This window comes from Pipistrellus kuhlii, unplaced genomic scaffold (genome assembly GCF_014108245.1).
Source record: "Pipistrellus kuhlii isolate mPipKuh1 unplaced genomic scaffold, mPipKuh1.p scaffold_m20_p_6, whole genome shotgun sequence".
In the NCBI taxonomy this organism is placed as follows: Eukaryota; Metazoa; Chordata; class Mammalia; order Chiroptera; family Vespertilionidae; genus Pipistrellus; species Pipistrellus kuhlii.
The window spans coordinates 73,840,481-73,862,521 of NW_023425562.1; the positions used below are offsets into that span (position 1 = coordinate 73,840,481).

The window sequence follows — 22,041 nt, forward strand, 5'->3', positions numbered from 1 at the left end:
ATGAAGCAGTGGTTGTTAAAGATGTCTGTCCATCTGATAGGTAAGATATGACATTGTGGAATATTTTGAATAGGATTTCTCTAATTATGAATAAGTGTGACTGCACCCTTTCACATAATAAAGGGTTATGGTATTTTTTTTCTATGAATTATGCATGTCCTTTGCACATTTTCCATTGAGTTTTGTTCTCTTTTTAAAAATATATATATATATTTTATTCGTTTTTTATAGAGAGGAAGGGAGAGGGATAGAGAGTGAGAAATATCAGTCAGCTGCCTCCTGCATATACCCTACTGGGGATGTGCCCGCAACCAAGGTACATGCCCTTGACTGGAATTGAACCTGGGACCTTTCAGTCCACAGGCCGACACTCTGTCCACTGAGCCAAACTGGTTTCGGCTCTCTTTCCTTTTTTAATATTTATTTTTATTGATTTCCGAGAGGAAGGAGAGGGAAAGATAGAAACATCGATGATGAAAGAGAATTACTGGTCAGCTGCCTCCTGGTTGCTCCACAGTGGGGATCAAGCCTGCAACCAGGCATATGCTCTGACCAGGAATCGAACTGTGACCTCCTGGTTTATAGGTCAATGTTCAACCACTGAGCCATGCCAGCCAGCCTCTTTTTCTTTTCAATTCCTAAAAGTTCTTTATCTAATACAGAAAGTAACTCCTTACCTATGAATTGCAATTTTTTTCTTTTGTCATTAGTTATGTCATGCAGATGGTTTTCATATTTATGGAAGAAAAAACATCCTCAGGTGAGGATTACCAAAAAGCTTTTTAAATATAATTTACAAAGATAAAAACAAAAATAAATAATAAAATATAATTTAGAAGTTCTTATTAGAAAGGCTTCTTCCATTGCAAGACTATAAAGAATTTCATGTTTCTTCTGGAACTTTTTTTTTTATTGTCTCATTGGCTTGTTACTCCAAGTTATTGCCAAACTGCCTGAACTGAGCATTGAAGTATGCACCCCTCTCTATTCACCACTCTTCAGAGGGCTCCTGGGATACCAGTATGCCGCCTTTTCACTGAACTTCAGAATCAGTTTATTAGAACTCAGAGGGGAAAAAATGGGCATTTGTGTCTGGAATTTTTATTTCATTTTATTTTTTTAATATATTTTATTGACTTTTTACAGAGAGGAAGAGAGAGGGATAGAGAGTCAGAAACATCGATGAGAGAGAATCATCGATCAGCTGCCTCTTGCACACTCTCTACTGGGGATGTGCCCGCAACCAAGGTACATGCCCTTGACCGGAATCGAACCTGGGACCTTTCAGTCCGGAGGCCGACGCTCTATCCTCTGAGCCAAACCAGTTTCGGCTGTGTCTGGAATTTTTTTAAATGAATAATCTAACTTAGGGAGATTAGGCAGTTTATGATATTGAGCTTTCCTATTCAAGAACAGGTTTCCTTGTATTTGTTCAAGTCTATTTTTGTGCCCTTTGGGAATGTTTTAATTTTCCTCTCACAGAATTTGAATATTTCTTTCTAAACACCCTTGCAAGCATTATTTTTGTTGTTGTTGTTATTTTCTGGAGTCTTCTCTTCCATTAGATCCCACAACCAACTATTGTTTGTATATACAGAAGCTATGGATCACAGTACACTACTTTGCTAATCCTCTAATAGGGAGTGCATCCACACAATGGATGGATGACATGCAGTTGTTAAGAACAAAGAATGCATGTCTATGTAGTGACATGGCTGCGAGTGGAAGGACTGTCTTCTGGGGGAAAGAACTTCATGTTGGTGAATGGGGGGGGGGGGGGGCAGAGAATTTACCACATATGCTTCAGCACAGGTTAGCAGGGGCTTCCCCTAATCCTATTCACTCAGGAACTGTAGAAAAGTGCCATCACTTTGTAATTTTGCCAACTCCATAAATGGCTTTAGGAAAGAAGGCAAAGAGAACCACAAATGCTTCTATCTAGAGAGTTACATGTCACTTCCTTCAGATCATGAGATCATGTCTCATTTAAATTGGGCAAGGTCCTGAACTAGAAATTCGGTGAGCTGCAATGATGTGCTCACAGGGTGAAACAGCTATATGTGCATGCACAGCGCTTACAAAATGGGTAAAATGGGACATTTCACAACTTCACACTGGAAAAACTTACTCTCTAAAAGAAGCCTAAGTAAATTTTTTACAAAGGACTATTTTTAGATGTAAGTGAACCTGACCTCCCTGCTTTAATTTTCCTACCTGGGAAGCTGAAGCTGCTGGGTTCTTAAACCAACGCATACTGGCACTGCAAAAATCCCCCCTTAAATTGATTATAGTAAACTGGGACATGTACACCCTTCCATGTGCCTGCTCCCTCCCGTTGATGACCTGAGGTCCCCATGATTCACAATGACAACATCAGAAAGCCAGAAGCCAACAAGGCTGGCTTCACATGAAGCTTCCCCAAGGCCTCTGCAGCAGGTGTGTAGACCTTGCGAGCCACTCCAACGCTCTGACAAGGTGGAAAGTGCCAACCAACAAGGCTGGCCCAGAGTAGGCCACCAACCCAAGGGAAGGCTCTGTGGCAGGCTTGTGATATCAGAGCCCCCCTCAGCATTACACTGTGTTCACTACAGCGGTCAGAAAAGGAATGTGACATCCTGCTTAACTCACTGATTTCCCTCAAGTGACACTTGACCAACATTTTTAACCTAATATTTCCCTCTTTTAACAGTCAGGTTGTGTAAGAGACACAGTCCTAACAGAGGTGGGGAAGTCAGACCCTAGAGCCTGCCTCGCTCTGACTTGGATGGCTGTGTGACCTATCTGTGCGTTGGTTTCCTTATCTGTGACATGGGGTAACAGTACCTAACACATGAGATAGTTGGAAGCATTTAATAATACATGCAAAGTGCTTAAGAGAATGGTATCTGTATAAAGTATTCAACGTTACTTTTAATTCTGCCTGTGCCTACTTCTACGGACTCTTCCCTTTTCCTTCTCATTTCTTTTTGACTGTTTTGCCTCTACCACCCACCTTCCCTTTGCTTCCCTCCCATCATTAGCAAACACCAACTTGCCAGAAGCTATTTTTGAAAGACTAAGGAGATATTGGGCCAAATAGGAGACTACTGCTTTAAAAGCAGAGCAAACACAGACTTCCTATTCTTCAGGGACTAAGAGCTAGAGTGGTAGCCTTGGTTCCCACACAAAGGTCCCCTTGGGTGATACAGGCATTTAAATGCGGCAAACCTGCACCTAGCCAAAGCACCTAAGTGGCAGCCCTGTATCACATTTCACTGTGACCAGCTCCGATAAACCCATTACAACCTGAGTCAGCAGCAGGCTCAAATACATAGAAATGTCTGATTTTTAAAAACCAAGTGCTCCATTATAAAATACTTAGCAATCATCCTGTTTCATCTTTAACCTAGTCATCTGTCTCCACAGGTGGTTCCTCCCAGCCTATTTCTACTCTCCTCTCTACCCCCTCAAAATAACTGGTCCCAACATTTTTGTATTTCATAGACTAAATTTTCCACCAAATGGGGACTGACATAGTGTTGCCAAGTTTTTATTTTACCAAGTAACAATTTCAAAAACAAGTTAATCTAATGAAGACATTTTAACACTAAACAATGTCTCGTAATTCAAATATACGTTTACTTTTATGAGGGATTCTCTACACTGTCCTTATATTTTATTCCCCTTCCAGATAATAAAAATTTAGTCCGAAAGTGCCAGTATTTGGCACTCTCACTCCTCTGGAATAACACTGTAGTCTTTCTTCCTCTCTCCTCTCTTCCTCTTAGGTCCTCTTTTCTATCCACTATGGTGCCCAAGAAGGACCTGGCTTCAGAACAAAGCAGGCTCTGGATACCCCCATATCCAACTTAGGGCTCCCAGTCATGTACTCCCCCTTTCATTTATGAACAGTACTGATTATATGCTAGAAGATAAACTTCTGGCATCATCCCTCAAAGCAGTCCAGGATGCTTTTTAGCATCAAATAAGATGTCTTGTTCTTCCTGATCCAAGACAGCACAGATCCTGGATTTTCGGTGACATCAGAGTTATGTAAGTGCACAAATGGTAAGAAGGTATACACTGAAGAAAAGCAATACACTGCTTTTCTATTTTATCAATTATGAAAAGTGACTTTTATTTTCTTTACCCCTAATAAGTCCATCTCAATTAAGAGACAAATTGTGGTATACATATTGAAAAGGGAAGGAAATTCTGAAATACTTTACAACTTGGATGAACCTTGAAGATATGCTAAGTGAAATAAGCTATACTTATTTCAAATATTCTATGATTCCATTTATATTATTATAGGTACCTAGAGTATTTATTTATTTATTTATTTGTTTGTTTTCTTTTTTTTTTTTTTAAATGGTACACTTCAAGAATTTGCATGCCATCCTTGCGCAGGGGCCATGCTAATCTTCTCTTTATCGTTCCAATTTTAGTTTATGTGCTGCTGAAGTGAGTACGGTACCTATAGTATTTAAATTCAGAGACAGAAAGTGTAACAGTAATTATCAGCAGCTGGAAGTGGGGGTAGGGAGTTAAGTGTTGAATAAGTACAGAGTTTTATTTTTTTTTCTTTTACATTTTTTTATTAAATTATTATCTGTGTACATATTTTAACATTGCCCCCCCCCTCCCATACATGCCCTCCTTCCCCAGAGTTTTGTGTCCACTGGTTGTACTGAATAAGTACAGAGTTTTAATTTGGCAAGATGAAAAAGTTCTAAAGATGGGTAGTCACAATGACTCACAACTTGTGAATATGCTTATGCCACTAAACTGCACACTTAAAAAGTAATAAAATGGTGTCCTGGCCAGGTGGCTCAGTTGGTTGGAGCTTCGTCCCATACACCAATCTAACACCAGGTTAGACTCCTGGGTAGGGCATATACCTAGATGGTGGGTTTGATCCCCAGTCAGGGCATGTACAGGACACAATAGATCTATATTTCTCTCTCACATTGACATATCTTGCTCTCTCTTTCATTTCTTTCTCTCTCTAACATCAATAAACATATCAACAGGTGAGGATTAAAAAGATTAAAGTGGTGAATTTTGTTATGTATATTTTACCGCAATAAAAATATTTTAAAAGGTTATCTCATTTGGGAAATTATAGCTCCTTTTTTCATTTAGTTCAACAAATAAACATCCTTTTATGTAGCTCTAGAATTATTTATGAGACATTATGAATCTCTAAAATAACTAAAAACTCTTTAACAACTAGAACAAGAAAACTACCTGCTCTTCAATGCTATTTTCATAGCAAAAAAAGTACCTGAGAAAGTTCTGAAACCTGTGGCAATACAAAGCAAAAATACAAGGACTTAACATATATTAACAATACACACAACTTAATAACTTCTCTCCAAAAAAAAAGGTATTAAAACTGGGGAAACAACATGTAAAATAGATATCTCCTATAAACTTAAATCAACAGAAAAAAGTAGATGGGGAAGGGAGAATATGATATACCACTTTATACTTGTATAATGCTGACAAATCTTAATACAATTCTGTGGAGTAGGCAGAACAGATAACACACCCCTTTATTGAGATAAGGAAGCTAAACTCATAGCTATTAAGTTGTTCAAGGTAATGCCTCAGCTGGGGATGAAGTCAAGTCCTGGGATGAGGTCGAGTTCTTACCATTCCACCAAGTTTTCACTGGGAATGAATAAATGAAATACTGCCAGAAATTGAGGGGGAAAAATTGGAGAATAAAAGTTGGGGAGCCAAAACCGGTTTGGCTCAGTGGATAGAGCGTCAGCCTGTGGACTGAAGGGTCCCAGTTCCATTCCGGTCAAGGGCATGTACGTTAGTTGTGGGCACATCCCCAGTAGGGGATGTGCAGGAGGCAGCTGATGGATGTTTCTCTCTCATCTATGTTTCTAACTCTCTCCCTTCCTCTCTGTAAAAAAATTAAAAAAATATATATATATATATTTTTTTAAAGTTAGGGAATAGATTTTTTTCCAAAATGTTCATGTAAGAGCTCTATATTTTAAATAGCTTTATCTATACTAACAAAAGGACAATATGCTAATTAGACCAGTCGACTGGACATCTTCCAGACAAAGCCACAGTGGTAGGAAGTGAGGCAGAGGTGGTTAGGGGTGATCAGGTCAGCAGGGGAGGGTGGTTAGAAGTGATCAGGCCAGCAGGAGAGGGTAGTTAGGGGGGATCAGGTAGGCAGGGAGGCAGGTGAGTGGTTAGGAGCCAGCATCCCGGATTTCAAGAGGGATGTCCCAGGTTGGAGAGAATGCAGGCCTGGCTGAGGGACCTCTCCCATCCCATGCACAAATTTCATGCATCAGGCCTCTAGTTTAGGTATAATTGACATAAACTGCACATATTTAAAGTGTATAATTTGATAAGTATTAACATTTGTGAAAGCATCATTATGTAGACATTGATATGTAAACAGTTGTGAAACCCTCAAGACAGTGGACATAACCATCATTCCTAAAGCTCTCCCTTGCCTGCTTTAATTCCTTCCTCTTGCCCCTCTCTGGTCCCCATTCCCCACCCCAAGCAACCCCGAGACAGATCTACTTTCTGTCACTACAGATTAGTTTGAATTTGCCAGTTTTTATAAATGGAATTTCTTTTGTCTGGCTTCTCTTAGCATTTATTTTGCAATTCATTTGCTCATTCATTATTGCCTATATCAATAGTTCATCTTTAAAAAAAAACACGTTATTTTTTTAGAGCAGTTTTAGTTTCACAGCAAAACTGAGAAGGTACAGAGACTTATCATATAACTCTGCCCCTCTAACAATATTCCACAAGAATGGTACATTTGAGTTGTTTCCAGTTTTTGCCTATTATAGATAAAACCTGCTATTACCATTTTCCATTATGATTTCTGACTTGATTTTTACTATATGCTTTTTTTTCTGCTTACGTTGGGTTTAATTTGCTTTTTTTTGTTTCTTAAGATGGAAGCTAAAGTCATTGACTGAAGACCTTTCTACCTTCCCACTACAGGCATTTAGTGCTATAATTGCTCCAACAAAGCTACAGTAGGGCATACGCATCTTTATTTTCATTAAGTTCAAATTACTTTCTGATTTTCTCTTTGATTTCTTCCTTATCCCATGGCTTATTCAGAAGTATGTTATTCAGTTCTCATATGCTTTGGGAATGTTTTATTATTGATTTATAATTTAATTAAAAAAAAAACACGTTATTTTTTTAGAGCAGTTTTAGTTTCACAGCAAAACTGAGAAGGTACAGAGACTTATCATATAACTCTGCCCCTCTATCAATATTCCACAAGAATGGTACATTTGAGTTGTTTCCAGTTTTTGCCTATTATAAAACCTGCTATTACCAACCTGGGACATCCCTCTTGAAATCCGGGATGCTGGCTCCTAACCACTCACCTGCCCCCCTGCCTACCTGATCCCCCCTAACTACCCTCTCCTGCTGGCCTGATCACTTCTAACCACCCTCCCCTGCTGACCTGATCACCCCTAACCACCTCTGCCTCACTTCCTACCACTGTGGCTTTGTCTGGAAGATGTCCAGTCGACTGGTCTAATTAGCATATTGTCCTTTTGTTAGTATAGATAAAGCTATTTAAAATATAGAGCTCTTACATGAACATTTTGGAAAAAAATCTATTCCCTAACTTTAAAAAATATATATATTTTTTTTTAATTTTTTTACAGAGAGGAAGGGAGAGAGTTAGAAACATAGATATAGAAACATAGAATGTTTTATTATTGATTTATAATTTAATTATGGTAAGAGAACAGACTTTGCATGACTTAAATTCTTTTAAGTTATTGAGACTTGTTTTATGGCCTAGAATATAGTCTATCTGGTAAATATTCTGTATGCACTTGAGGAGAATATGTATCTTCTGTTTTGGGGGAACTTAATCAACGTTAAGTTGGCAAATGGTGCTGATCAAGTTCTCACTGACTTTTCTGCCTTCTACTTCTATCAGTTATTGAAATTCCTAGCCCCCCAAAAAATTGTGAAATCATTTATTTCTCTTATTTCAGCCACTCATTCTGTGTTACTTTGTTTTAACAGCCCAAACAAACTAATAAATTTTAAACTGGATGTCAAACTTTATGAATTTTACTTTGTTGGGTGCTGGGTATTTACATATGCCTATAATTGTGTATATGTCTATTTCTTTGCATTTCTATTTTTTTATTTATTTTTAAGTTATTCTTTGAATAAAGCATTTCTTATTCCATTTTATTTCTTTTATTGGGCTGCTATGAACTCTTTTTTGTTACTTTAGTTGTTGCTTTAATGTTTACACTATACCTTTTAATCATATTGACCAAGTGGAAATTATATTATTGCACATATAATATTAAGTACCTTATAAAAGGGTATTGCCATTTATTCCCTCCTGTGCCAAATGAATTTGCAATGAAAATTTTTAATTTTATATGTTATAAACCTCCCAAAAGCATTATTGTTATTTTTGGATAAACAATTTTCATTTAAAGAAATTAAAGTATTAATAAAAACATCTTATATCTTTTCTTATGCAGTCATTTCCAGTGCTCTTCATTCACTTGTGTAGACTCAGATTTCCACTTGGTATGATTTTTCTTCTGCCTGAGGACATCCTTTAACATTTCTTACAGTGTAGATCTGCAGGTAATAAGGAATTCTCTCAGCTTTCATATGTCTGTTTTTCAAAGATGTTTTCACCTGGTAAAGAATTCTAGGTGTGTTTTTTTTTTTTGTATAACCCCCTCCCCCCGCAGTGCTTTAAAGATGTTGTTCCAGCCCTTAGCTGGTCTGGCTTAGTGGATAGAGTGTCGGTCTGTACACTGAAGGGTCCTGGATTCAAATCCAGCAAGGGCAAATGCCCGGGTTTCGGGTTTGATCCCCAATGGGAGTGTGCAGGAGGCAGCCAATTAATGATTCTCTCTCATCATTGATGTTTCTATCTCCCTTCCCTTCCCCTCTGAAATCAATAAAAAATATATAACAAGTAAATATGTTGTTCCAGCCCCTGCTCAGTGGTTAGAAAGTTGGCCTAAGCACCAAAGAGACGTGGGCTTGATTCCCAGTCAAGGACGTGGACCTTGATTACAGGTTCGATCCCTTGCAGGAGGCAACCAGAGGATGTGTCTCTCTCATGTTGATGTTTCTCTCTCCTTCTCCTCTGCCTCCCCCTTCCTCCTTCCTCCTTCCTCTCCACTCTCTGAAAAGCAATGGGAAAAATATCCTAGGATGAGGATTAACAACAAAAAAGATGTTACTCCACTGCCGGTTTGTGTGTTTTTGGGTTTTTTTTAAATATATTTTATTGATTTTTTTACAGAGAGGAAGGGAGAGAGATAGAGAGATAGAAACATCGATGAGAAAGAGTCATCAATCAGCTGCCTCTTGCACACCCCCCACTGGGGATGTGCCCGCAACCAAGGTACATGCTCTTGACCGGAATCGAACCCGGGACCCTTCAGTCTCCAAGCCGATGCTCTATCCATTGAGCCAAACCGGTCTCGGCGGTTTTTGTGTTTTTTCCTAACAAGAAATCTGCTGTTGCGTACATCTCTGTTCCTCTCTACAGGACATGCCTTTCCCCTCTGGCTGCTGTTTAAGATTTTATCTTTATCACTGGGTTTGAACAAGCTGATTATGATGTGCGTTGGTGTAGATTTCTTCATGTTTTTTTGTGTGGGTGATTCACTGAACTTCTTAGTGAGTTTATAGCTTTCATCAAGCTTGAAGTTTCTGGCCACTAGGTTTCTAACCTATTTTCTTTCCCCTGCTTCTTTAGGGACTTGAACTACCCATATACTAATATTAAGCAACCGAGAGTTGTGCTACAGTCCAGTACTGCTTCCGAAAAATTTTGATTCTCTTTTCTATTTCATGTTGGATAGCTGAATCTTGACTTCGGTGTCTAATCTACCACGTCCTTCAGAGTATCTTTCACATCACACATAGTTTTCATCTTTAGAAATTTTATTTGGGTAATTTTCCTATTTTTCATGACTCTAACTTTTTTAACAGGTGAAATACAATTCAAATAATTGTTTAAATGTCCTTCTTTGCTATCTTTGACTTAGTTTTCATTGATTGACTATTCTCCACATTATAGGTCATATTCTTCTGTCTCTTTGCAGAATATCTCTTTGGTGTTATGGACAGAATTGTGTCTCCCTCCTCCCCCAAATCCATATGTTGAAGCCCTAACCCAGTAATACTTTGGAATGTGGCTGTATTTGGAGTCTTTAAAAGGTAAATAAGGCCTGGCCAGTTTGGCTCAGTGGATAGAGCATCAGCCTGCAGACTGAAGAATCACAGGTTCGATTTCAGTCAGGTATGTTGACTAAACATACCTTGGTTGCAAGCTCAATCTCTGGCTCTAGACGGGGGTGTGTGTGGGAGGCAACCAATCGATAGGTCTCTCTTACATCAATGTTTCTCTCTCTATGTGTCTCCCTCTCCCTTCCACTCTCTCTATATAAAAGGCCAATATGGCTGACCAGCAGGGAGCGCCACAGAACATTGCGGGTAACCAGCGGCAGTGGGGTGCTGAGGGAGTAAGGGAAGGAGGAGGCAGGGAACCTGATTGGCCCTGATCACCAGCTAGGCTTAGGGACCCTACCCATGCACAAATTTTGTGCACCAGGCCTCTAGTAAATAAGTAAAAAGGTAAATAAGTTAAAATGTTATCATTAGAATGGGATGTAATCTGATAAGATTCTCAACAACGACATGCATAGAGGAAAGACCATTTAAAGACAAGACAGAGGGAGGAGATGGTCATCTATAAGCCAAGGCCAACAGCCACAGAAGCCAATGCTGCCTCCTTCATTTCGGACTTCTAGACTCCAAAATTATGAAAATTTTAATTTCTCTTGTTTCAGACACTCAGTCTGTGTTACTTTGTTATAACAGCCCAAACAAACTAATAAATCTTAAACTGGATGTCAAACCTTGTTGAATTTTATTTTGTTGGGTGCTGGATATTTTCATATGCCTGTAATCTTGCTTCAGAATGTGGCCAAGTTACTTGGAAACAGTTTGATTCTTCTGGGTCTTATTAGGTGGGTCCATATTTGCTAGGCTGGTACAGAGCAGTAATCAGTCTAGTGCCCATTACTGAAGCACGATGTTCCTAAGTGATGTAACCCAATTTCCTGGGAATTGCAGCCTTGTTATAGAGAAATGGAACTATTCTATCTAAACCTTCTTTGAAGTTCTTGCCCCAGCCTCAGATAGTTCTCTTACCGAATGTGCTGAGCACTGCTCTATTGAATGCCCAAGATGGCTCCTCTGCAAATGTCTCTGTGCCCTTTCTCCTCACTGGTCCTTGCTCCTATAAACCATAGGCACACAGGTCTCCCCAGACTCTCAGCTCCTTACTCACAACTCAGGGACTGCACCAGGCTCCACATCAGACTCTCCCTTTCTGGGCTGCAGCAGAGAAACTCCTGGCAGTAAGCTAGGATCATCTCAGGAGTCACATTGTTTGTCACCAGATTGCTGTCTCTCATTATTGGTGCCCAGTGTTAAACTTTTGTGTCATGCATTCTGGGTTTTTTGTTGTTGTTGCTGTTGTGATTACTTGAAGGTAAATTCAGTCCCTGTAACTCCATCTTGGCTGGAAGTGGAAGTTCTATATTTCTTTTAAAATGTGTCTATCTCTGGTTTTCACCAATTCCTCCTTAATTGTAACCAGTAATGTTATTAAGAAAGAGTATGTTTTATTTTATTATGTTAATAGATATATTTTATATGATTTAAAGTAGATATATTTTATGATAATATACTTACATCTTACAATATATATCCTATTATATCACAATACATTCCATTATATTCTTTCAAAAGGAACAAAAGAGTAATCAAAATTCATTCCCCAAGACTAAAATTTGGATTAAATCCTTCTCAAGTTATAGGTGGAAACTGATAGACAAAGTTCAAAATTTTATTTGAACAGTCAATATCAGAGCAACTTCACTCAACAAACTTGAAAACTTTAAGCCCTGCCAAAACTGGTTTGTCTCAGGGGATAGAGCGTCGACCTGGGACTGAAAGGTCCAGGTTTGATTCCGGTCAAGAGCATGTACCTTGGTTGCGGACACATTCCCGTGGGGGGGGGAGCGGGGTGCAAGAGGCAATTGATCAATGTTTCTAACTCTATCCCTCTCTTCTTCTCTGTAGAAAATCAATAACATATATTTTTAAAAAAACACAAACGTTAAGCCCTTAATAAAATATACAAGAGCAGCCCATAAATGTCTCTGCTCCCAGAGGAAAGAAACAATAAAAAAATCATGGGATGTTTGCTTAATTGAGTAATAGCTAAGTATCCTACTCTGAAAAGGTCTTACTCTCCTGGCAGAGATAAACAAAACAATAATGTTTTACCACCAAAGCACAGCTCATTTTTAGGTGTTTTACACATAACTATATTACCTACTGTTAAAAAAATCAAAATTAAAAAAAAATCAAAATTCAGCTGAGTATATTTTGAAGATCTTACTGACTTTACTCAGCAATTCATGAATTGGGAAGCATCCAATCTAGCAAACAGAAAGGAGCTCGGAGAAGCTGTATAAAATGAGATTTTACAGGCAGAAGGAAGCATGGAGAAGGAAGGTGCACTAAGCAAAAAGGCTGCTTGGTTGTTGCAGGTCATTTTCCTTTAGGGGAAGGGAGAGTATGCCAGGCAGATGGCCTAACTAGTGCTAGTGACAGGAATCCTGATTGATTGGTTATGATTCCATTTCTGGAAGAGCCCAAACTCTTTGTTTGATAACATTGGGCTATTTTGGGCCTATAGTCTTGTTTTAACACTGCATTGCTTCGTTTTCTTCATAGTACTTTACCACTCCTTGAAATTTTACTGAATATTTACTGCTAGCTTTTTGCTGTCTCTCTTCTTCATGAGAATGTAAGCTCCATAAAGGCTGGCACCTGTCTAACTCTTGTGCAATGTTTTATTTACATCCTCCAGCACATAGTAGGCCCACAGTATTTATTAAATGAATGAAAGTACAAATAGACAAGCAATATTCTTGGTATATGCTATAACGTAAACAGTAATTATCCAGGGATTTTCCATCTTCTCAGTTATCTTCTGTTTTATTAAGACAACTTTTTACTTTTGTAATGAGAAAAAAATTAAAATAAGAAACAAATGGCGCCAGAGAAGGTCTTGGCTCTCTATCTGTCTCCCTTCCTCTCTCTCTAAAATCAATTAAAAAAAATTTTTTTGAACATTAAGAGCTGATGGCTGCATAAAGAAAAATGGATAGACAACAAATTCCCTGGGGATAGGTACTGTCGTCTCCTTTAAAATATATATATATTTTTTTAATTCATTAGTCTTAAAAAGAGAAAAAGAGAGAAAGAAACATCAAACTATTGTTCCACCTATCCATGAACTCATTGATTGATTCTTTTTAAACATATTTTTTTTATTGATTTTTTTACAGAGAGGAAGGGAGAGAGATAGAGAGCTAGAAACATAGATGAGAGAGAAACATCGACCAGCTGCCTCCTACACACCCCCTATGGGGGATGTGCCTGCAACCAATGTACATGCCCTTGACCAGAATCGAACCCGGGACCTTTCAGTCCGCAGACCGATGCTCTTTCACTGACCCAAACCAGTTTCGGCTGATTGATTCTTTTTAAAATATATATATTTTATTGACTTTTTACAGAGTGAAAGGGAGAGTGATAGAGAGCTAGAAACATTGATGAGAGAGAAACATCGATCAGCTGCCTCCTGCACACTCCTCACTGGGGATGTGCCTGCAACCAAGGTACATGCCCTTGACTGGGATCAAACCCGGGACCCTTCAGTTCGCAGGCCGATGTTCCATCCACTGAGACAAACTGGTCAGGGCATTGATTGATTCTTGTATATGCCTTGACCGGGGATCAAACTTTGATATATTAGGATGACGTGATAACCAACTGAACTACCAGGACAGGGCCAAGGTACTGTCTTCTTTACATATCTAATGACATACTGTCATCTTTACATACCTAATGCAAAGCATGGCCTCTGGGATGGTGTAGGGATCTCCCTTCCTCACTGGGATTGTGCAGGGACCTCGTGGAGTGCTGTCTTCCTGCTCAGGCCCCCCAGAACTGGGCAGCACTGTGCAAAACAGGCATGGCTTCTCAGACACACCGCAAATCATGGATGAAACGACTTCCTATGAGAGGCATTTTCATCATCCATTTTTGAAACATTACATGTCAGAAAGAAGAGTCCTTAACAAGCAATTGGATTGTTCGTGTTAATGAGAATTTAGGAAATATGGTAGGAAATGTCTCATCAGGTCAAGAACAGAAAACCAAGACCTGGTCCACACAGAGAACTGAAAAGGAAAGACATTCTTTCCCTTCAGCAGGTGACCTAGCTCTTATTTCACAGAGAAAACAGAAGTAACCAGAAGAGAACTTCCAATGCTTCCCAAAGAAATCCCTGAACCTTCAGAGCACCCTTAGCCTGCTTCTTGTCTGGGGACCCTCCACTTGGCCTTGGGTGCAATGAGTCTGGGAACCTCTACTTGGCCTTGGAGGGTCCCAGAGACGCCTCGCCCATGGTGCCTGCAGAGCCAGTCTTTCTCCTATTGGATTGTTGTCCCCATGAGCATACCAAGGCCTCTAGCAACACTGGTCAGAAGCCTCCTCCCACTTCAGCTTCCCCCTCATTACTGTTCCCTTTTATGACAAAACTCCTTGAAAAATTACCCTTCTTCCTCTCCCTTGAGTTACTCCATCAGGCTCTCACTCCCCACTCCAATTGGCCACACTTGTTAACCACCGATCTCCATGTCATCAAATCCAATGGCAGATCTTGCTTTCCTCTGCAACAGGCTTTCAAGTCGCTGCCTTGACCTTTTTCTCCTAGCTCTCCTTCCAACTCCCCCCTCCCCCCCGCCCAGATCTCCTTGGCTTGAACCTCCTTTTGTCCCAGCCCCTAGCCAAGCAGGGCCTAGGCCAAACCTATGATCCCTATCGTAACTCTGAAGACCATCTATGGGCGAACAGTCATATGTTGCTCTAACTCTCCTTGAACTCCAACTCCTGCTGTCTACTCCACTTGAACATTTAATAAGCACCTCACCATGCCCAAACAAAACTCATTACACCCCAAAGCACCTGCTCTTCCCACAACCATCTCATCTCAGCAAATGGCAGCTCCATTCTTCCTGTTGCTCAGGAGAGAACTGGTGAATCCTCTCTGACACTCCTTGATTTTTCATACTAACTGATCAACAAATCCTGTTGACTCCTACTTCAAAGTAGATCCAGAATGTAACACTTCTCATTTCCATAGCTACCCCAGGCCTAAACCCATCATCTGTTGCCTGGATGACTCCTATCTGGTCCCTCTGTTCCCGTGGTCTCTCAGTTTGTCCTCATCACAGTAGTCAGAGTGACATGATAATGGCATTTCTCAGCTCTAAAGCAGCCAGTGGCATTCCATTCAAATGTCCCCTTAGCAGAAAGGCCTTCTACACCCAAATTGTGCACATACAGTAGCTGCTCCCTACTGGCTTTACTTTTCTCTTCCGAGCTCTGAGCACCTCATGCAGCATCTGTCTCACCCTGTAAAGTCCAGAAGACAAGACCTGCACCCAATGCTGCAGCCTCGGCACTTAGAAGAGTTACTGTAACAGGTATTCAAACTCTGCTAAATAAACAGGTGAAAAAAAGTGTTGAATAACCAAACAGTATTGTTTAAAATTGTTCTAATAACAACACATATGTTAGTTAATCATGAAGACAACTGAAGTTTAGGCATGAAAACTAGCTAAGACATACTATAACAGTTTGGGGGGGGGGGGAAGGAGGGGGAAGGGTAAATGCTATTTGACCTAAGTTAACAAGAGCTTTCTCAATACTTCCAATTAATAATATTAATAATAATCATGGCTTAGAAGATGCCACTGAACCTTACCCCAATCCTACAGGGAAGATATTTTTACCCCCACATCACAGAGGAAGTAACAAACTCAGAAAGTTAAGCAACTCACCTCAAACCACAGAACCTGAAAACACTTGGGCCTCAGTTATCTATGCAAGCTTTCCTATATAATAGCAAATGGTACCACCCAGCTAAATAATGAGTCTTTCTGCCAACTGGACATTCTCACCAAGGCTCCCTAGATATTGTTCTTCTCTGTGTCAGCATCCCCTTTTCTCAATGCCAGTCCAGATTTCAATTCAAGATGAAACAAACAACATACCCACTCTCCATCCTGAAAGAATTCTCTGGCAAAGCATAAATCCACTGACCCCCAGTTCTGTAGGTAACATCTCTGGGTAAAGAGTGTTAACTTAATCTGTCAGTTTTCAAGATCCTATTACAGAAAATTTTTCTACAGACTTCATTTTGGAAAGAAAAGTACGCTTATAAATGGGAGGAAGACCCTGAGTCTGGAACAGCATCCCGTTTTTGTCACTGTCAACATACCTTAAGAAAATGACCCATCTTCTATACCACTTTCTAAGGCTATCTCAATGAAAGTGTATTCAGGAGCTTTTAATTTACCCCCAAATATTTCCCACATTTGAGCAGTGTCTGCTCAAAGTTACTGTAGAAGAGAGACACTCCCTGGAGAAGAGAGTACACGCCAGCTGAAAAGAACTGGGAAGCAAGCACACAAAAAGGACACAGAGTTCCACCAAATGCAAACGAAGAGCCCCATCCCAGAGTCCTGGAATCTGGTACTGATAAGATAAACCGCAACTGAGAAGAGATGGACCCAACCAGGGCCCCTGCTGAGGCTTCATAACAAAGTCTGCCCTCTTGCTTGTCGCAGACAAGGAACAAACTATTCTGTACTCCAGGGGAGTAAGAGGAGAAAGGGGATGGGGAAAAGCAAACCTTAACTACAAAAGCTAACTCAGTACACACACTCATCTTCCCGATGGATAAAGAGAGGCTTAGAAGGTGGGCTTAATATTAACTCCCAGGAAGGCTGTCGAAGACGACAGACGTAAACCTCAGTCACCCACCTTTCTAGGTTATGGTGAAGCCATTAGCAGTTCTAGATGAAGCCCCTTCCTTTGGGTCAAGGAGGAAACAAGGTGGTATCTCAGTTCTTCTGTGTTTACATGCAAGGGTTCACCACTAAGCAGATGAAAAGGGACCACACACTAAACCTGACAAGCTCAGGGAAGGCCTGCTTAGTGGCCTTGTATACTCAGAGACCTAAAATAACCACCAAAGATGGTCTGAAATTAAAACCCTTTAAACTAGAAGCATTTTATGGTGGGTACTCATGTCCTAGGCTAGACTCTTCCCTGACAAAAAGTCAATCTTTACCTTAACTAAGCCTGCCTTATTGTCTTTTGCATCTATAAAAACATTCCTTTGAAATGTCAAGGTAACTCCCTTTTATCCAGACCCTTCAGGGCACAACCAATACACATAACTGGAAATTATAAATCTTCTCTTTATCTAGTTAATTGTTGACATGATAACACTATCCTGTACTAACCTATGCAAAAGATGTATGTGTCCTGTGAAGGCGTATGTACAAAGCCTGGTCCTCCGCCCGCTCTTTTCTATGCTGCTTTCCGAGTGCCACTCCCTCCCAGTGCTACTCCCTCCGGGAGACCCTCCGCCCGCCCACCTCCCCAGCAGTGACTCCGTGTATCCACATTTTTATGTTTTTTAAACTATTTTCCTGAAAGCTGAGAATATTGACAAACGAAACAAAAAAAAGATGTATGTGTCTATCATTTTAGTTTTCCTCCAATCCCAGAGGTTTCCCCACTTAGGTTTCTCCCACCTCCCTAAATCTGTCACCAATGGATTTCATGTAACCCACCCAACTCCTCTTTTGATGCTAATGTATAAAATAAGGTTCAAAACTGCTATTCTCTGGAGCATTATCTCAATCCATTGAGATTTGCCTCCCAGCAATCATGGACAGTTTGGCTCAAATAAACTCACAAATATTCTTCACAAGTTTTAATATTTCCTACATTGACAGCTATGCCACCTCCCATGCAGCCAAAGATCTCAGTCATCCTGCAGGTCTGGCCGGCGGGCTGGAAATTGAAGGATAAAGCCTAGCCGACTGAAACACACTGACCTATATATCTCATTACTGCCTTCAGAGAGTACAATTAGACCATTTATGCCTTTAATGCATATTTCCAAGAACTCCAGGGTTACTGAAAAGAACATGAAAGGCCCATAAAAATCTCTCCCTCATACCAGACTACAAATTAAAACTAATTATCTAGTTTCTCCACTTGTGGAATGCAGGTTGAATTAGATAAACATTTACCTTTAAGAATAACCAGAGAGCCGAAACCGGTTTGGCTCAGTGGATAGAGCGTCATGAAGGATCCCAGGTTCAATTCCAGTCAAGGGCATGTCCTTGGTTGCGGGCACATCCCCAGTAGGGGGTGTGCAAGAGGCAGCTGGTCAATGATTCTCTCTCATCTAGTATGTTTCTAACTCTCTATCCCTCTCTCTTCCTCTCTGTAAAAAAAAATCAATAAAATATATATTTTTTAAATAAAATAAAATAAAAAAAGAATAACCAGAGGGGGGATGAGGACAATTATGTGATACCACAATCAAAAAGAAAAAAATATAATAAAAATAATAACCAGAAATTTAAAAATAACACAAAACTAGGCTTATTTTGACCTCCAAAGCTGTTTTCTTCTGAACTGGTTGCCAATGTTTAAAAAGTTAGAAATCACCCTGGACAGTGTGTCTCAGTGGTTAGAGCGTTTACCTGCTCACTGGAGGGTAATGGGTTCGCTTCCTGGTCAAGAGCACACACCTGGGTTGCAGATTGCACAAGGCAACCATTTGGCGTGCCTCTCTCTCAATGTTTTGCTCACTCTTTCTCTCCCTCCACTCTCTCTAAAATATAAATGGGAAAAATATCCTCACTCGTTGGATGAGAATTAAAAAGAAGAAAAAAAAACAAACTAAATTAATAGTCAGAGATCACACACACACACACAAAACCAGTTAGTCTTCTGGAGAGACTAGAAGATCTGGCCACCCTGGTCCCACATTCCTGCCAGGCAACAACAGGAGAGAATACAGTAGCTGCTGCCTCCTTCAGAAAAAAACAAGTTCTCAGCACTTCTCTGCAGCCCTCAGCATCATCCTGGTCTCCTAGAATTAATAAATAATATATTCTTGGTACGAGTGATATCATTGTCAATAACCTGGTTATTATTTAACAGGAAAGGAGTAAAGGGAACACTAGATAATATAGGCATGCCATTCACATAGCTTTGCTAGAAAGCTGCCAATTAACATTCTCCAAGTCTAATCCCTGCTGATCAATGGGGGACTGGACAAAGGCAGTTTGGACGCATGTCCAGTAAGGTCTGAGTGATACGGAAGGTGGCTGTTTGTCAATCACACCTGGGAACAGGTTAAATGGCCAGAATAGGCGTGGCCATTGAAAGAGTGAAAAACCTAAATATTTAAACTTCTAAAACAGGAAGTCCCCTCTCTTGGCACTTGCAGGCCAGGCTCCTGGCTCTCCTTTTGCAGGGGCTGTGCTCCCCTGTGCCCACACAATGGACTAATGGGCTTTAATTAGTCTAATACTGTCCAGACCCCAGCTGCAACTTGGAATGGACATTCTGGATGGACAATGGCATTGCTTTTGGCCCTGCTGGAACCCCAGCAGCTTCACCTCTTTCAGAACTGGTTTAAGGATTATGGGACTTTACAATCCGAGGAATGTAACTCCATGCAAATAAAGCCTTCTACCACATCTCATTCTCCCATGGGGGCTCCTGAAAATGCTTACTTCCAGTACCCCAAGAACCTCACACCCACTCGTGCCTGGGAAACCTACCCCACTGATTTATCCAATAACAGGCGCATGGTATCTAGTGGGTATATTATTACCTGCATGAACAAAAAGGTGCCACATGCTAACCTGACAAGCTCAGAGAAGGCCTTGTAAAACATGTGTCTATCATTTTACTGTACACACCTATGTAAAAGATGTGTCTATCATTTTACTTTTCATGCAATCCAAGAGGTTTCCCCACTCTGCTTTCTTCCATCTCTCTTATCTATCACCAATGAATTTTATGTAAACCACTTACATCTCTTCTTTTGATGGTAATGTAAAAAATAAGGTGCAAAACTGCTATTCTCTGGAGCATCATCTCAGTCTGTTGAGATTTTGCTTCCCAGCAATTGTCGACAGCTTGACTCAAATAAACTCACAAAAATTCTTCACAAGTTTAATGTTTCTTACATTGACAAGGGGGGAGGGGGAGAGGAGGAGCTACACAAAATGGGGAACAAGACTAGGGAAATAGCCCCAGGTACAGAGGAAAATCTGGACATAACTAATGATTTTCTATGAGCATATAAATTACCAAATGAACCCAGAAAGCAATAACAAATGTAAAAATCTGTAATAGTTGCTTATATTCTAAAAAATAGGTAGTTTTATAAGGGAATTCTACCAAAATTTAAAGAAACAGATCATTTTTACAGTATTTAAACTAGCTAACAAAGAGAAAGAAAATGCTTTTAATAAAGCTATAGAAAATACTGAAATAACTTGTTTAAAATGACATTAAAAAGAAAATTACAGAGTAGTCTCACAAATAATAGTGTTAAACTACAAAAATAAATAGAATGTAGCTGACTAAACAATAACAGAGTTATCACTGATGATTCAATAATGATGATTCAATAATATAAAGTCTATTATCGATATTATAACTGAAATTGAAGGAGAAAAATCTATATGATTATTTCATAGAAGTTAAAACAGCATCTGATAAAATTCAACAACCATTTTTTCTTAAAAACAGCAGCCCTAACCAGTTTGGCTCAGTGGATAGAGCGTCAGCCTGCAGACAGAGGGTCCCAGGTCTGATTCTGGTCAAAGGCATGTACCTTGGTTGTGGGCACATCCCCAGAAGCGGGTGTGCAGGAGGCAGCCAATCGATATTTCTCTCTCATTGATGTTTCTAACTCTCTATCCTTCTCCCTTCCTCTCTGTTAAAAAAAAAAAAAAAATCAATAAAATATATATTTTAAAAATTAATACAATATATTAAAAAAAAAAACAGCAACACACCCATTAGTAAAATAACTAGTGTGACAAAAACACTAAAAACATTCTTTTTTTTTTAAATATATTTTATTGATATTTTACAGAGAAGAAGGGAGAGAGAGATAGAGAACTAGAAACATCGATGAGAGAGAAACATTGACCAGCTGCCTCTTGCACACCCCCTACCGGGGATGTGCCCGCAACCAATGTACATGCCCTTGACCGGAATCAAACCTGGGACCTTTCAGTCCGCAGACCGATGCTCTATCCACTGAGCCAAACCGGTTTCAGCTAAAAACATTCTTATTAAAGTCAGGAACAAGACAAGGTTACCCAATATAATCCCTATTATTTAACCTTGTTCTGGAAATGCAATATAATAATAATAATAATAAAAAGAAACAAGAGACATATAAATTAGAAAACAAGGGACAAAATTCTTATTGCTTGCAGCTGACAAGATAATGTACCTGAAAACCCAAGAGAACCAACAGCAAAAATTTCTAGAAATTAAGATTATGTAAGTTGTAAATTATAAAGTTGTAAATAACAACTAATAACATATGTAATTTAAGAGAGGATTCTATTTCAAATCACAACCAAAAAAAAACACTCGAAATAAACTTAAGAAAATGTACAGGATTTTAAAACAAATCAACCTAAAGAATACATTTCCGAGACAACTGTAAAGATGTATGTAGAGTATTAAATCATATTAAATTAATTACAGATAAACTGTTAATTCTGATAAATAATAGCATTGGGGTTATTTATATCTCAAAAGTCCTTATTTGTTCAAGACATACTATGAAATATTTATAGATGAAATAATTTTATTTATTTTAATAGATGAAATCATTTATTTTAAAATAGTCTTTCAAAAAATGGAAAGGATGAATAAATGATTCCATGATAGACAAATATGATAAACTGTTGAAATGAAGTGATGGATACATGGAGGTTCATTATATCGTCTTCTCTGCTTTTGTATATTTGAACATGTACATCATAAAGG

General features: G+C 39.4%; 1 protein-coding gene and 1 non-coding gene across 3 annotated transcripts in view; both read right to left on the reverse strand.

Annotated features, from left to right (window-relative positions):
- ABHD12 (abhydrolase domain containing 12, lysophospholipase) overlaps positions 1 to 22,041 on the reverse strand; it is a 62,833-nt gene that overhangs the window by 38,279 nt on the left and 2,513 nt on the right. The window lies entirely within an intron of this gene.
- LOC118708614 lies at positions 4,345 to 4,451 on the reverse strand. The gene has a single exon (XR_004984667.1). It is a non-coding gene; the product is annotated as a U6 spliceosomal RNA (small nuclear RNA).